Genomic DNA, 17,736 nt, shown 5'->3' on the forward strand with positions numbered 1-17,736 from the left:
ATCTTAGATGTGCTGTATGCGGATGATAATTCCTCCTCTCATTCCCTCTTTCTCACTTTTCCTGACTGCAGAGCTAGTAGGGCAGCAGGGGGGGTTGGGAGGCATTGCTTACACATTGAGTGGAGGGGGAAGGCAAAAAAAAAGATTAAAGTTATTTAGGAGGATGAAGATAATAAGGAGGCACTTTGAACAACAAACCTGCTGAGACAGGAAATATGCGAACACATACACACACTCATCACACATGCAGAAACATCTCACAGCTCACACTACTTTCCTCAAGAGTTCTGACTCCATCACAGAGCTCTTTAGTTCCCTCTGCTGTTTGAGACGTCAAAAGCATCATACTCAAAGATCTAAACCTGCCATGAGACTGGTGAACATCAGACTTCACGAAACGAGACCAAAACCACTCAGCTAACAAAGGCTAATGTGAAGCAGAGAGCTTTATATGTACCATCTGCAAAAAGTTGAGGGAAAAAATGGCCATAATTTTCTCACCCTAATGTTGTTATAACCTGTATGACTTTATTCGCAGTCAGAAAAAAAGGTATATTGCTGTATATTGCATTTGAGCAGTACGAATTTCATTTCGGTACAAAACCGAAAATGTACTGATAAGCACTCTTAAAGTACTAATATGTACCATTTAGGGGTGAGTAAGGTACAAAGATGTACCTTTTCACTTTAAGGAACAATACATTTTAATCACAGTTTCAGTTCCCACTGACTTGGAAGTGAGTAAATGATGACATAACCTTAATTTTTGGTTGGACTAACTATCCTTCTAATGTCTTTATAAACTCAGGATTGACCATTTACAGAACACTGTTTATTATAAATTGTCCCTCCCTCTCACAACTATCTAATGATAAACTGAATGATCCTTTCAGACCTGTATATATGGGTTGATTAGTTAGCATGGCCCTATTAGCCCCTGCTGATGGAAAAAGCATATTTCTCCATCATTCAAAACATAAGTATTCTGGCTAAATAAATACGTTTACAAGCCCCAACATGAGCATCCCATATTTCAAATATCTTTGAAATTCACAGCATTTTCATTTGATTACACCTGAGTTCTCATTCTCCCAACATCCTTCCATCAAACACGCTGTTGTATTAAAATTAACACTAATACTCAAGAGGAACATCAGATGTGCCCAAATGTTTTGCTCCCGTGACCTCATAATCATAAGTTGAACCATTTTATTATCTGAAAGCAATTTTAATTTGTATTGCTTGCATGTAATGTGCATGTGTGCTGCAAAAGCTTTACCCACAATACTGTGCTAATGTAATCCACCTCTACTGCACTCACTGACCCCCCATTATGACTAAAAATGTGTAAAGAGAAGTGCTTCCTTCAAAGGAGGACATTCTGCTCTAAGCTTCTTGTCCATCCAGCTTTATCTCAATCTCCTTCCACAGCTTCCTTCTCCCGATCACCAGCTGTGCACGCAATCCTTGGCTCTGTAGGCCCACTCGAAGGGGTCATAATCTTCTTACTCACACCCATCCATCGCAACCTCCTGCAGAAGAAGAGATGTATATGTATTTTACTGGCACTCCGCTGTTCACGGCAAAATGAGCAGCCTTGGCTCTCTCGCCCTTCCCGAAGTTCAAGACAAAGTGACACGTCCAAGGCCACCTTTTCTCCCTCAACACTCACTCACTCACACATACACCTCTCTCTGGTTTTAGCTCTAATTATACTGAGAAGTAGGCTGCTGTTCTAGTTCAGAGCACCCAAGTGGGTGGCCTGATTCACCATCACTGGGCGTGGAGAGGACGGGAGGGGATGAGAGAGAAAAAGGGAGAGCTCACGGCATAATGTGACGAGGGAGATGATGAGTATGGTCCTGCAGGCTGCCCACAGAGCAGCAGGACATGGTGGAAGCTGTTCTGTCAACTTACTGCAGTGATCTTCTGAAAGATGGAGAACTAAGATACATTCATCTCAAAGTAGAATTCATAAAATCATTTACAGACTATTTGGTTGTGTTTACTGCAATTTAGTGTTTAACAGCATTTATAACTGGTGTTTGTGAAGGCTGCTTTATTATTTTTATTGCTCATAAAAATAAGGTCTGTAGAAATTTTAGTAACATTTTATTTTAGTGTCCTTCTTTTATATCTTACATGTACTTACCATAGTAATAACAGTCAATTGTGCACAATTGCATGCAACTCCTAATCCTACACCAACCTAGTAGTTAATTAATATAATTATACTGTATCAATGACAGCTTAAAGCACCTATTTAAAATGCTCCTAATTTTGTTTCGTAGGTTTCCTACAACAGGTTTACATGCATCAAAGTTCAAATATTTATTTTCTCAAAATATACACTATATTGCCAAAAAGTATTGGGACACCCCTCCAAGTCATTGAATTCAGGTGTTCTAATCACTTTCAATCAAGCTCGTAGGCCTGCAGACTTCTCAGGAGCTCAGTGAATTCAAGCGTGATAGTTTGCCACCTGTGCAATAAGTCCATTGAAATTTCCTCACTAATAATACTCCACGGCCAACTGTTACTGGTATTATAAAAAAGTGGCAGCAATTGGGAACAACAGCAAATCAGCCACAAAGTGGTAGGCCATGTGAAATCACAGAGCGACGTCAGCGCATGCGGAGTCGCACAGTGCGCAGAAGTCGCCAACTTTTTGTAGAGTCATTAGTACAGACTAAACTTCATGCAGGCTTCAGATTATTTCAAGAACATTGTGCAGAGAGCTTAATGGAATGTGTTTTCATGGCAGAGATCAGCTGCATCCAAGGCTCAAATAAAAAAAGTGTCAGATGCAGTGGTGTAAAGTACGCTTGTGTGGATTCGTGTTCTCTGGAGTGACGACTCAAGTTTCTCTGTCTGACAATCCAATGGTTGAGTCTGGTCTTGGGCAACGGTACTTGCCTGGCTGCATCATGATAGTGTACATTTTGGTGGAAGGGGGATTATGGTGTGGGGTTGTTTTTCAGGGGTTGGGTTTGGCCTCTTGGTTCCAGTGAAAGGAACTCTTAATGATTCAGCAAACACATTTTTGCTTCAGCAAAAAGATATTTTGGACAATTTCATGCTCAGAGTCCTGCACAGAGTCCTGACCTCAACCTGACAGAACATCTTTGGGATAAAAACATCAGTGCATAACCTCACAAATGCACTGCTAGAAGAATGGTCAAAAATTCCTCTAAACCTTCTGTTATAAATATAAAGGGTGGACCAAATCCATAGTAATCTCTAAAGATTAAGAATAGAATGTCATTAAAGTTCATGTGCATGTAATAGTCGGCTTCATAAAACTTTTGGCAATATAGTGTACATTGCACATCACCACATTTTTCGATGATTCTCGAACGACTCGATGGATGAATCACTCTCTTTAAATCATATCTTTCCATGAGCTACTCTGCTCTGATTGGCCAGATGGCCCAATCTTTTCGATACTACCCTAACCATACTTCAGCTCCGTCCAGAGGCTTCCTAAAGATATGCGATTGTTAACATTGTAAAGACAGTAACGATGACATTGATTTTACCATATCAATCCGAGTGCAAGTCCGATAATGAAACAGGAAGAAGAAGATGACCCTACCCTTCATCGCAACGATGACCTGAGCAGGATGTTTCTCAGTGATACGCTATTTGGTATGAGGTACATTATGAGATGTTACAACTGTAATTTCTCACTATCCGAATTAACAAGTGTACGTCCATCAACAAAACAATGTGTATATTTCAAATGTATTGCAGTGCACATACGGGAACTGTATTAATAACAGCGCATACTATAGACGAGCACTAACACGAATGACTGATGTAACATCAATAATTACTCATACTTACAGGTTGTGATTCTGAGGAGCAAGCTGGTCCAAATAAACTGGGTACTGACCCATATTTCAAGAGCAAGCATTATGCAAATTCCACATTGAACTCTGAGATTTGAGAAGCAGTCGTCTGTAAAATGACGTTTAGGGCTGGTCAAGTTATTTGCAGAGCAGGCAACGTACAACATAGGTGGGGATTATGCTAATATATTTTCTAGTGATGTAGAAAAGTCATGCAGTGGTATTCGAAATACTAATGACTCGTATAGGCAGTTCAGACTTGATTCTTTCTTTGGAAGACAAATTTATCATGCACTTTCGACTTTACAACTTTGCAGAACGTTTACATTCACAACAGCTATAATACACACTGCATAAAAGGGAATATTCGAAAAACCATAATCTTGTAACCCATATTTCTAAACTGTATCTAGACACTAGAATATCACACGCTTGGGTATGACGCATTACTTAGTCACCACGCTGAAAACCGTACCAACATTCAGATCACCTAAAAACTACCCAGAACCATAGATATGTATATGCTGCATTTGACTGCTCCAGACACGTAACACAGCCTGGTATCTTGGAAAGGTCAACAATTTAGATACTGTGTCGTCACTCACAATACAAATCTATACGTTTTCAAAGGCCCTGTTTACACCTGGTATTACGATGCACTTTGGTCGATTGAATCACAAGTGGAAGGCACTAAATACAGGTACAAAACATTTTAAGCTTGTCACCTTTCGACCACTTACAGAGGTATACCTGAGCAGTGATGGAAATTAACTTTGGCTGGTGGATTTCAAAATCTACCAGCCACTCAATGTTTTTACCAGACACTTTCTTGTTTTTAACTGACAATGTGTAACTGCATGTGAAAATTAATACTACAAGCTCTACAATATTTAAGTAGTTTATTCACACTCAAGTCTCAATGAAATGACATTTTGACATTTTCTCTTTCTCTCTTATACACACACAAACCATGTAGGCTGTACCGAGTCTTTCCGGAAAAAAAGCGAGCGCCTGGAGGCGCATCGAGTGGGCGGAGCTAAAGAATGACGATCACGAACAAAGCGGTGACGTCCTCAGGCGTGGAGAAACCCATGGCCATCTCAGCTAATACAGATAATGATCCAGAATCAAATCTGAGGCAGAAATAAATTGAACAGGAGAAACAGCAACATAGTTATTCAATATCGTCCGATATTGTCTAAGTTATGACAGTTTAATGCCTACAAAAACGGCCAGTTTGGACTACAACGAGCTTCTTCCCGGGTTGGTGACATCATAAACCCTTGCTAGTCACCGCAGATGTGACTTCTGCCCGTAATGGTAAGGGGCATGGCGTTTCCAGACAACTTGTGCTTGGCACTTCAGCCAATAAAAATACATGAAACTACATTTGGCCATCTAACCAATCTAAGACCATTGCATTTTTTGGAGGGATGGGCTTCATAGAAGCAGGAAGCAAACGAGCCGTTCAAAGGACAGTGGAGACAGCGGTGTGGAATAAAGGTAAAATATAAGGGGGAAAAAAAAGTATCAAGGCATGTTATACTGCCATAAACATAAACATATACTGCCATATTCTAATACACAACCAAGCCTAGAAAAAAACACAGAACCACCCTTTTAAGGTATGTACAGACTTTGTCTGCTTGGATACTCATCAAGATGGACATGTTGATATACTTTTTGTGTGAGTTTGTCCGTTTAAGTGCAAGACTTGAAAGAGAACACAATATTTGCGCCCTGAGACATGCGCATGCTTTCGGAAGAGTGCACAGATACTGATCTTCTGACAGCGCGCGAGTTCTCATTCACGTTTTCTGGCACTACATCCGGGTGATGGCGAAAAAATTACTGGTCATATACAAATATATACACCAGCCATGGTGGCGGTAGGTGAAGCGAGTTTACCCGCCACAGCTCAAAATCATCAGCCACCAGCCAAATGGTGGCAGATGCTAATTTTCATCCCTGTACCTGAGGTGTCGAAAACACATTAGATCGATTTGCTTTCATAGACTAAGTGCTCATGTGGTCTTGATTAGCTTTACTGATTCCTTTGCTTGTCCAGTCATCATAAGTCAAAATATCACTCTCTAAAAATGCGTTGGTTGGTTATTTCCCTGCTCTAGCTAGAACATGATAGATCAATGATTTTTAAACAGCAATAGCATTTTTAGTAGGGGGAGACCGGGGATGGTTATAGCACAGGTTAACTGTAACACTTACAATTTCTCCATTCAGTAAACACATTACAAATCACTGATTCACTTCACTCATGTGGTTTAGTCCTTATTCCACGTGTGAGAAAGTAATGACAGCAGATTTTAGAGCAGAAGAACCTAAAGCACAGACATTTTGATGTAAGAAAGTAACTCTTTCTTAATTTTTTTTAAAGACAATTCCTGCTTTGTAGTTAAACTCATCAAAGTTAAATTATGTTTATTGTGTGTATGTGTAGATATATTTCTTGCAAGTTGTTAGTGCTAATGTTTGGCTGTTAGCTGTAAGTTAGGGTAGTTCATGGCTACAAAACTCTGGGTTAGTTGTAACATCAATGATGCATGTTACAACCTACCAAGTACATTTTTTGCTTGTATTCATATGATTTCTTTGATTTTCTATATACCTAGGTCAGGGGTGTCCAAAATCGGAGGATGGTGCAGGACGGTAAACTCCTAGGTCTTGGAAGAGAAAGACAGACTGAGGGGTTTCTCTCAGCATTTTGAAGAAAGCATCAGATGCTGGGAAGTCTGTTAGATCTGTGGCACATTTATATGGCATTTTACTATGGAGTCCAAAATGTGTAATGTTTGAACAGACAAAGAGTTTTCAGTTTTTGAAGATGGTGCACATTTGCTAATTGTATTCATTTTTGCGACACAAATGCACACACACCAATTATGTTAAAGAGTCATAAAACACTTGATTAAAAGTACTCAAAGATACAGACAAAATTGTTACAACTATCCCTGGTCTCCCCGCATTATATTTCTTATTGTGGTATTGTGATTTCAGGGAAGAAAACAACTGAAATGTGGGACGCTGCTTACGTCTTGTGGGATGTGAGACAAAGGTTGGGTTTATTCATATTTTACCCAAACATGGGCAAGAACCCAGTATTGCCCAGAACACCCTAGCATTGACCTAGCAAATGACTATTATAGGACAACATAGCAATGACCTAGCAACCACCTAGAACAGTGTCAGTGACACAAACACGATTTCAACTGAGGGGGGAAACCACACCCCCTCTATCTTACTATGTGAAAATAGTTATTACTATTTGACTGTCTATATGACATCTCTTTATATCATTGTTTGACCAGTTTTACAAGAAACAGACATGACTCCATCATTAGTGGTTGCTTAGCAACTAGGAGTCAATCAGGACACCTGTAGTCTGATCTGATAAAGAGGTCTAAAGTCCATAGCCAACATTTGCAGGCTCAAACAGACACACACAACAGAATTAAAAATGAAATATTCCCTATTCAGACAATTACTCCCACAAATTGCATCCGATCCACCCATCATAAAGTTCATGAGTCTATGACGTACCTGGGCAATGTCAGACTGACAACAAAACATACTCTAGGGCAGATCTGGAAAAAAAAAAAAGAGATCCTAATGAAGAAAGCCCAGAGGTGAGACAAATGAAGATGAATCAAGAGAGAAAGACAGAAAGAGAGAAGGGACTTGCATAACCATGAACAGCTTCTGGTGATGCGCTGGTTGCCAAGCAACAGCATCCGTGCAGCAGCTGCATTGCGACATTGAGTTGAGAACACTTAGTCTATAGTTGACCACTCACTCACCATTTGACATGCTTTCTACAAAGCCATGTCTCTGAACTGACCCCAGGTCTTAGAAAAGGCATACAAATATTGTATTCCTACCATAATTACGCAAAACAACTGACTCAGGCACACATACAGAAAGATCATGGACAAGTACGAGTATGAGCTTTTGTGCTGAGTCACACTGTGCCAATGAGGAAAGAGTTAAACTAATCATACATGGAGGAGTGTATGAGAGAGAGGGAGAAAGGATAACGTAGAGGAGAGGGTGGGCGTGATATAACCAGGGCTGGAGACAGAGTGAAAGATCTTAGTCATTTTTTTTAAATATAGGCTATTGTGTAAGCTTTTCATCCAAGAAATTTCCAGCATACTAACACTCCAAATGGTTTGGTCCAAATCAACCTGTCATATAAAGGCAACCAATAAGAAGGTAAGACAGAAGATGGGACAAGGGTCAAAGAGTTTACTTGAATAGTAAAGATATGGCATCAGAGCAACACGCAGCCCTTACCTCCTCATTGCGACGGAGAAGTGGAGTCTCTGTCTTTTCCTATTACTGTACCGACACCTGCTGGACACAAAAGGAAACACACAAATAATGAAGACATCAAAATACTCTGCAGGTGGTGCTCACTGCAGAGTCAAATGAAGTCCAGCTCCAACTCTCTGGACGTCTAATGGAGCAGAGGAATAGATGGAGGGTTATGCTGCTTTCACGTGCTATCGGAAATTTGCCATTTCTGAAGTCGTGATTATGAGCTCATCCCATTCAAATTTTGACTACAGCACATGAGGGCAACATTAGTAGGGTTAGGGCCCAAATTACATTCTAAAGGGTGCTTACGTGTAGCTCGCAGTTTTTTCGTGTTTTTTTCAACCTTCTACCTGTGAAACTGCATTGGAACGGCCGTTAAACTCATGACTTCCCACAACTGATCTCGTACTAGATTGATGTACTCCCAGTTACGAGTTCTGACGTCACATAGCCTGCGAGACAACAATGGCAGCCCCTATGGATGCAGTGTTTATGGAAGTCATACATTAAAAACCGAATCGTTTGTATCGTGCAGTTTGTATCGAACCGAATCGTAAAGCGACTGCATTAGCGTTATTTATCAGCAAATGTTATGTCAGCAGCTTTTCTTGCATTAGCTAGTTTTCAGTGCGAGAATAAATGAATACCAATACATGTCCAAATATAAAAATAACAAATAAAAGGTATAACAGCTTCTCTTGCCATGTGCTTAATGCCTATTAGGCATTATGACCACCTTCCTGTGTTGGCCCCACTTATGCAGCCAAAACAGACCTGACCTGTTGAGGCATGGACTCCACTGAGGGTGTGCTGTGGTATCTGGCACCTAGATATTAGCAGCAGATTCTTTAAGTCCTGTAAGTTGCGGGGGGGGGGGGGGGGGGCCTTCCATGGATTGGACTTGTTTGTTCAGCACATCCCACAGATGCTCGATTGGAGAGATCTGGGGAATTTGGAGGGGTTTTTTTTGGAAGTCAATACCTCAGACTTGTGCTCTTCAAATCATTCCTGAACCATTTTTACTTTGTGGCAGGGCACATTATCCTGCTAGAGAGGCCACAGCCACCAGGGAATACCCTTTTCTTGAAAGGGTGTACATGGTCTGCAAAAATGCTTAGGTAAGTGATACCCGTCAAAGTAACATCCACATGGATGGCAGGACCCAAGGTTTCCCAGTAGAACATTGCCCAAAACAAGCTATTATTTTGTAAATTTGCAATTTTGCTCAGTAAAAAACAACAAAACAAAAAAACATAGCCCAAAACATCACACTGCCTCTGCTGGCTTGCCTTCTTACTATAGTGCATCCTGATGCCATGTATTCCCCAAGTAAGCGATGCACACGCACCCAGCTGTCCATGTGATATAAAAGAAAACGTGATTCCTCAAACCAGGCCACCTTCTTCCATTGTTCCGTGGTCCAGTTCTTAATTCTGTCAATTCTGTCAATCATTTGTCCAAGAAATAACTTTGCTTGTCCGTAAAAAAGTTTTTGTGTAATATTCTCAACACTCCGTAAGTGGCAATAGGTGAGTCTTACTAAGTGAGTCATTGAGTCATTCATTAAAATGATTCATTTAAACGGCTGATTCATTCAAGAATGAGGCAGTCGTTTACGAACAGGTCATTGAATCTTTGATTCAACCGATTCATTCAAACACTGAGTCATTCAGTAACGTACACTGGTGCTGTGAGATGCGTAAGGGTTCTGCTGTTTGGAACTTTGTTGCTTGGAATCTTTGTTTGGAACTATTTTCACTGCTAAAATAGAAAAAAAAACACTATATATTGCATCTAAAATTTAAGTGACTAAATGTTAATTAATTGTTTATGGAACTGTCATATGAAATCAGTCATTTTCAATCGTGATGGTATTCAGGAAAACACCACATGTGCTTGTGTGATGTTTAACTGTATCATATGTAATAAATATAAAAACTTCACATTTTGAATGTTTACAGCAATTCCTCTGTGTGAGCGGCACTCGTTTGTTTTGATTTCACCTCAGACACATTTTTTGTTATTGTACAATAAAAGGCACTAAAGACGTTGTTACAAAGCCCATCTCACTACAATGATTCTACATCATTTTATGAAGTGACGAGAATAGTTTTTGTATATGCAAAAATACAACAACTAAATAACCACTTGTGATGGGCCAAATTCAAAACAAAGTTTAGAACGGTTATGAATCAGTGTATTTATTCATGATTCGGATCGCGTGTCAAACTGCTGAAATCACGACATTGGCGATCCGAATCGGATTTCAACAAAAATATCTTAATTTGTGTTCCGAAGATGAATGGAGGTCTTACAGGTGTCAAACGACATTAGGGTAAGTAATTAATGATTTTCATTTTTGGGTGAACTAACCCTTTCTAAGTTAGGTGAACTTCTTGAGCAATTTGAGCTACAGTAGCTCTTCTGTTTGATCAGACCACATGGGCCAGCCTTCGCTTTACACATATTAATGAGCCGTGGCTGTGCATGACCCTGTCTACGGTGATAGATACCACTTTTGATATATACTGACCACTGACGACCAGGAACACTCCACAAGAGCTGCATTTTTGGAGATGCTCTGACCCAGTAGCCATCACAATTTGGCCCTCGTCTAACTCACTCAAATCCTTAAGATTGCCCATTTTTCCAGCTTGCAACACATCAACTTTGAGGACAAAATGTTTACTTGCTGCACTATATCCCACCCATTAACCTGTGCTGTAATGATGAGATAATCATTCACTTCACTTGTCAGTTGTCATATAGTTATGCCTGATCGGTGACACTCGGGTGCTTTTCAGTCATTTCTGAAGTGTGAAATCAGTCTTGTAATTCAATGGATAATAGACCAGGGGGGTATTTCAGAAACCAAGGTTAACTTACCGTCATACACCTCAAACTTTACACAAACTTTGTTTACTCAAGGTGTGCTTGTTCCAAAAACATGTCAGTGTAAATTCACTAGAGTATGTTCCCGGTTAACACACAAGACATTCTTAATAGCAACAAATCGCTGATTCATCATGGAAACAGATGCTAAGAAAAAGTGCTTCCTCCTCTTTTTGTTTATTGCCGATTTACATAACCTAACTTAGTGCACATCTCCAACTATTTGGTGGTTATGCAATAATTTTTTCAATCTATTCATTTAATAAGTAATTTTTATTCACTATAAGAAAAAAGGAATATATTGTTTGTTTAATGTTAATGAATTGAATGCAGATCCATGTGTGAGGTGACAAAATAAATACATTTTAATGTAATGAACATTTTAACATTAGCTTGATATTGTAGTCATTTAGAATTCATATATAATATTGTATATTAACTGAAACTATATAACACGTTTAGTTATATTAATTTAAATGCTTTAATTATATAACACACATCTGAATACCTCTAAAGCAAACTAACCCTGGAACAGAGAGTGAGTTGCTATGGCTACTTATATACCCTGAAATGTTCCTCTGTTTTTGGAACCGAAAGTCGCCTACTTAAACGTACTGTAACCCAGGTATGTCACATAACTCGCTTTCTGGAATACCCCCAGTAGAACTGTACCTTTTTGTTCCACAGACAGGTAGACCTAAAGAATTGAAGTAAGTTAGTCCCAGTCCTTGATTCTGATATTTATAATGATATATATCTATATATAAATGACTCTGATGTTCTCAATTTCCTTCAGGTCAGTCCTATGTTCATAATAAAAATCAGTTACATTTTTTAGTTTGAATCAGCTTCTATCTTGTTCTTTTTAAACAGTAAAGGGGTTTCCCCATGTCCTGACATTGACAGCGCTAGTTAAAGCATTTGTCAGCTGCATCTGGCTCCATGTTCACAACAATTTTCAGTCCTTTCAATATAAAGTCTTTGCTACTGAGTGACTCAGTAGTCTTTGCCGCATCTAATAGCATAATAATATAACTTCAGTTGCAGTTCACTGCCATGGGCTAATTTTTTCAGCGGAAGTTAGAAAAAGCGGAAGTTTTTTTGTGTGTGTGTGTGTGAGTTTACTTAATGAAAGTTGCATTCATACATATTTTGGCTTTAATTATTTAAATTATTTACTTGTATTATTTGTACTGTGTGGTAATGGTTTTAAAAAAGCAATAAGGCACTTGAGGATAGATAGCGCTGTATCATAAAGAAGTCGAAAGTAGGGGTTGCAGGCACTCTGCTTTGCGATAGCCTAGTAAAGCATCTACCCTACGTCCCACTTCGCATACTATCAATACTAAATAGTATTCGAAATAAGAATTAGTATGTCCCAAATGGTAGCATGCTGAAAAGAGTATTCTAAAGATACCCGGATGGTTTACTATTTCCGGCCAGAATTCAAAGTGTGGATTGATGCACACGTACTCTAACGGCTGATATTGCCCACAACCCATTGCGAGTTGGACGAGGATTCGATTAGAACTACCAACATGGATAAAAAAGTGTTAGAAAACTACAAACATGACGGATGTGCGAGTCCAACAGTTAAAAGGTTTAGATAAAGGTTTTAGTGATTAATTATCAGTATTTAACCTGACAAAAAGATATTTATTCAGTGCTATCCACATTATAATACATCTGCAGTAGCATTGTGAACTTTTATAATAATATATTTGGTCATTAACTTTTAAATGCATATTTAAACTGCAAACATGAGCAGTCTCTGCATTAAAGATTCACACATGCCAAATAAACTTGCGCCTGCATTTGTCTCCGATACGGTAGGAAATTTGACTGAATGTGTAGGATTTGAACTGTGACGAATCTGACTATGATTGACAGGGCAGTTTAAACGGCGATGGGATCCACATGACAGAGTTCGTTAAAGATGACGAAGTATGTCCCGAAGCTTGCATAGGCATGTTTCATGCATACTGAGCTTTTTACACAGTTAAAGACTTGGATTCCTATCCTAAACATAGACAAAGTTTCAAACATTAAGTTGGACGTTTGATGGAGTATTTCTGTGTCAAAAATACTCCTTCCGGTTTCTCACAAGTTTCGGAGAGTTTTTTTCAAGTATGGGTCCGCTTGACGTCGACAGAGCTTAAGGTCCTTGTATGGGCCGTACGGGCTCTTCTCCAGGAAGGGTGCGCGCGCGCGTGACTGAGGCTAAAGAGCAAATGCACGCCCATAAACAGTGCTCTCAAGGTGCAGATTTACTCGTCTGTGCAACACTTATGTCGCGCCACGCTCCACTTTATTCCTATGGGTGACATCAAACGACTTTAATGCGCCCGCACAGCATTCCGGGAAGGCAGCGCTGCATTTGAACCGATTTGAACGCAGAAATGACGAGAAGCGTCACATCACGCTTTGGTCGTGTCACAATAGTGGATCGCCACGGTCTCTGCTGTCACAGGACTTCACCAAATCAACAAGAAGTGTGTTTTTGACGGAGCGGTCCCAGCGATAAAGGTTCACGGTCCTGCTTTGGAAGCAGGCGGTGAGTAAAACTGCTTCAAATTAGGGCTGAAACGATTCATCGAGTAACTCGAGTTAATCGAATCAAAAAAATCCTCGAGGCAAAATCATCAGCCTCGATGCTTCGCTTAGTCCATTTAACTACACACAGATATTGCAGAAAGACATTTTTTGTGTAAGGACTCGGAGTATGAGCGGATTGCGGTTATATCCGCGGTTCAGATGCATAAACATCCCAAACATTGCAGGTGGATGAGAGAAATCGTTAATATGTTGATTTTAATAAAGACGCGGAACTCTCATATCACGCTAAAACGCAATGAATGCGTGTAGTTCTTTAACTTTCGTTTTCAGCTCATGTCGAGATCAAAGACCGCAATGCGAGAGAGAGAGAGAGAGAGAGCGGGTGGGCATCAGCACTGGTAATATCATTTAATATCGCTGTTTTTAAATGAAGAAAACTGTGTGTTGAGCTTCAGGATGCGACGCTGAACATTTAAGCTTCATTTGCGGCAGTACACGCGTCAGCTGAGGAGATACGAGCAACTCCAAACACATGAACTCGATGGAGTTTGCAGCTTTGCACATGGATCACCGTCATTGTGATGTGTGTGAAATCTTTAATGAGACTTTATATATCCTACTTGATAATATCTTCGAAATGCACCATTAGATGTTCTCAATACTAGGCGCAACAAACATCAGAACAAGCTGTAACGCGCGCGCGTGCGTGCGTGCGTGCGTGTGTGTGTGTGATGAGCAGCGCTCGTGCTTTCAGAGCTCAGAGCTGCGTGCTTTCATTGATTTGGGTCATTTAAATATCACACTTTAATCATATTTATAGCTACTAACTTAAAACAAGCTGTGTTACAATGATGAATGATTAGCTCAAAAGATCAGCATGTGTGATGTACTTTAACTGAATTAAACATATCTCGCGTTTGATCATGTTCTAGCGGTTATTCCTCTGTGTGATGTATAGGTTGTCGACCCTGGTTTATGTAAATGTAATTTTGCCAAAATAAGTTTTTTTGTTTTGTTTAACAACCTACTTCAGTGTAGCTAATATGTGACGATAGCATCGCGCTTAACACGGAGGATTTTAAGTTGTGACCCCCGGGTGCAGGTGGATGGTTTGCTTCTGACAGCTGATTCGGTGACGATAGAGCTGATCCGCACATCTCTTGTTCCAAGTTAACCTGTCCAATACATTTTGCTTCAGTAAAGGAGTAAATAAGACAGTAAATACTTATGTCATGCCTGAGCTGAAGCTGAAACATGAAAGTTAAGTTGCACAACATAAATACAATGTTTAGTTATTTATATTATTTATAGAATATTTATAGAATATTAGAATATTTATATTATATAGAATTTATAGAATATTTATATTATTTATATTGGCATTATTGTTATTTATATTACTACTATTCAGATTTATTGGTTGTAGCTTTAGTTTTAGATTGAACTATGTTTACCTTTTTAAAGTAATTTGAAATAGATTTTTATTTAATATGGCAATTGTATGCATTAAAATTGTTTAGTTTCACAGTTATTAATGTATGCAATTTCAGCAATAAAACTTAATTTTTCTAAAAAGAAAACAAATTATATGTTAATTTTAAGATACCCGTCTTATTGTCTCTTATTGCTCTTTAATAAAGAAAAAGTAATTATTATCCGATTAATCGATTAATCGATCGTCTAAGTGGTAGATTAATCGATTACAAAAAGAATCGATAGCTGCAGCCCTACTTCAAATGTCTATGTTGGCTATCGTCGCGTAAGTAAACATCAGTAAGCAACACGATCGTGTATACGTTAGTTAATTTATCAATGGAGCATGCATCTGACGTGCAAAACCGTTTTGCTTGCTACTGCAGTAGCTCCGCCCACACGATACGCCTCCATGCGCTCGGTTTTTCCGGTACAGCCTATCTTTCTTTTATAAATATAATAAAACTAAAGACTTTTCGGAGATATGAAGGATGCAATACTACTCTATAGGTACTCAACATTGACATGAGATTGACTGAAACTGAGTGTTCAACGTTATGATGTCACGTCTCACGTCTAAATCTAACGTTATCATGTCACGTCAAACCTTGCAAATTATACTTTTTTATACTTAAAAAAAATGCATTTAATGTGTATTGGGGCAACTGTAATTCAGTTTCCATTTCGGTGTAGTTTAATTTCTATAGCATACTCTCACAACAACAAAGAAAACTCCATAAATGTAGCCTATTCAATTAAGCGAACAAGTCTGCTACTACTGTTAACATAGCCTAATTCAACCATTTAATTTAAATGATTTAAATGATCTTACCTGTACAGCAGAAAAAAATCTGGAAAAACACGGAGTTCACACCACCTTTAAAAGCCCTTTTATCCTTGTTTTCGCCTCTGCTCAGTTGAAGTCTCTTTTTTCTTTACCCACTCCGAAGTATGAGGACTTTTGCATTTTACAACGGATGAATCTCTAGTCACAGGTGATTTTCGTTTGAACCTTTTTGGATCCGCCATCAAATAAGTTTAATATCAAGTGATGTGAGCAGAGCCAGCCTTGGCTATCTCCACCTCAAACATACACGAAAGCCTGCCAACCCGGGACAACTTCGTTATGTAGCCTACAGATGTGACGCAATGACGCAAAGGCTTGAAATTCCCGCGGAAATCCACCAGTTGACTACCACTGAAATTAAAAACATTAATTTATTACAAGCTTTACCGCTGTAAATTGAGCTATGTGGTAAGCAGATAGCGTTGAACACTGTATACTAAAACAATTATTTTGGATAATTTTTAACCCCAAAATGTTATAGACAGAATATTAGTTTATTGGTTAACTGTAAATTTATGAAGTCATGAGTGTCAATTTTCTTTTCTATTTTTTCTTGAAAGAAAATTGTCATACACATCCAGAATAATTATCTTCTTTATAATTTAATATTTTAACAATTAGCCTACATTATAGGCTACAGTGACGCATTTTGAGGTCTTAACTATCTGGTCATTTAAAAAATCCACTTAATAAAAGATAAAATAAAAGAGTCGGTGTGTAACCCTGGTGTACTGGCCAAATTCCCTCCATTGGTCCTTACCAATCATGGCCTTCTAATAACCCCCATCCATTGAACTTGCTCTATCACTCTCTCTCGGAGTCTCTCCTCCACTTATAACTGGTGTGTGGTGAGCGCAGCACCGTCGTACTGGGGTTGCGTCGCATAATCCAAGTTGATGCTGCACACTGGTTGTGGTTTTGAGAGACCCCCTGATGATTCTAAAGCACTGTGTGTACAGTAGTACATATGAAAGTGCTAAATAAATGCCTCATTCTTTCATTTCATATGCCACAAAAGCCCGTTGCCATTTAGCCTACATCAAAACGAATGACCTTCAAAAGTGACCTGCTCCTGTAAGAGCTTGTGTGTGTGAACAGTTGCACTAAATCTTTGTGTTGGTAAACTCTTAATCAGTTGTAAATCATAAACTTCTTGGAAGTTATGAAGATTAATACAGCTGCCTATTAAATATTTATAAAACTTAGCCTCTTTCTTTGATGAAATTTCTTTGGGAAATCTTTGAACATTTGATGAATTGGTCTACTACGTTTTGTTACTGTGTCTGGTTCACTAGTTCACTGCCCACTACAAGGATGTCTCACAAAATCCAGACAGACATGGCGTGCACTGCCGAGAGAATGCAACCCGACCCTTGCCCTCCCCGTTTCTGTAAAAGAGACAGAGCCTGAATGATGAACTGACAACATATTATAGCATCACAGCCGAGGATGGAATCTCAACATTGGGCCCAGCAATAAGAGGCGAGTGACCTAAAACCTTTCCAATGAACTTGCAGAACAGACTGATTGAAAGTTACACAAGGGGGGTAGACTTAGCATTAAAGATGCATTAAAGGTAAATTAGATTTTTCTTTTTCCATCCAAATGTTTGGATGACTCGGCTGCCAAATAAAAGTTTACTTTTTTTTCTTACCTTGTTAAAGCTGTATGGCAAGACCAGATGTCACTTGAACAGTTATTCATTTGTGGCTAACGCAAGACCACGAGGACCTTACTGTGTACTTCAAACTGTTGTGAAGCCCAGATGTCTGGGTATATTTA

At 39.1% G+C, this 17,736-nt stretch overlaps 1 long non-coding RNA gene across 1 annotated transcript; it reads right to left on the minus strand.

Annotated features, from left to right (window-relative positions):
- Positions 1 to 832: 832 nt before the first annotated feature.
- On the minus strand, positions 833 to 16,086 carry LOC137056550 (uncharacterized). The gene is made up of 3 exons (XR_010900378.1): positions 15,940 to 16,086; positions 8,163 to 8,222; positions 833 to 1,532 (listed from the first exon to the last, which is right to left on the minus strand). It is a non-coding gene; the product is annotated as an uncharacterized lncRNA (long non-coding RNA).
- Positions 16,087 to 17,736: the final 1,650 nt, after the last annotated feature.

This window comes from Pseudorasbora parva, chromosome 21 (assembly GCF_024679245.1).
Source record: "Pseudorasbora parva isolate DD20220531a chromosome 21, ASM2467924v1, whole genome shotgun sequence".
NCBI classification, from domain to species: domain Eukaryota; kingdom Metazoa; phylum Chordata; class Actinopteri; order Cypriniformes; family Gobionidae; genus Pseudorasbora; species Pseudorasbora parva.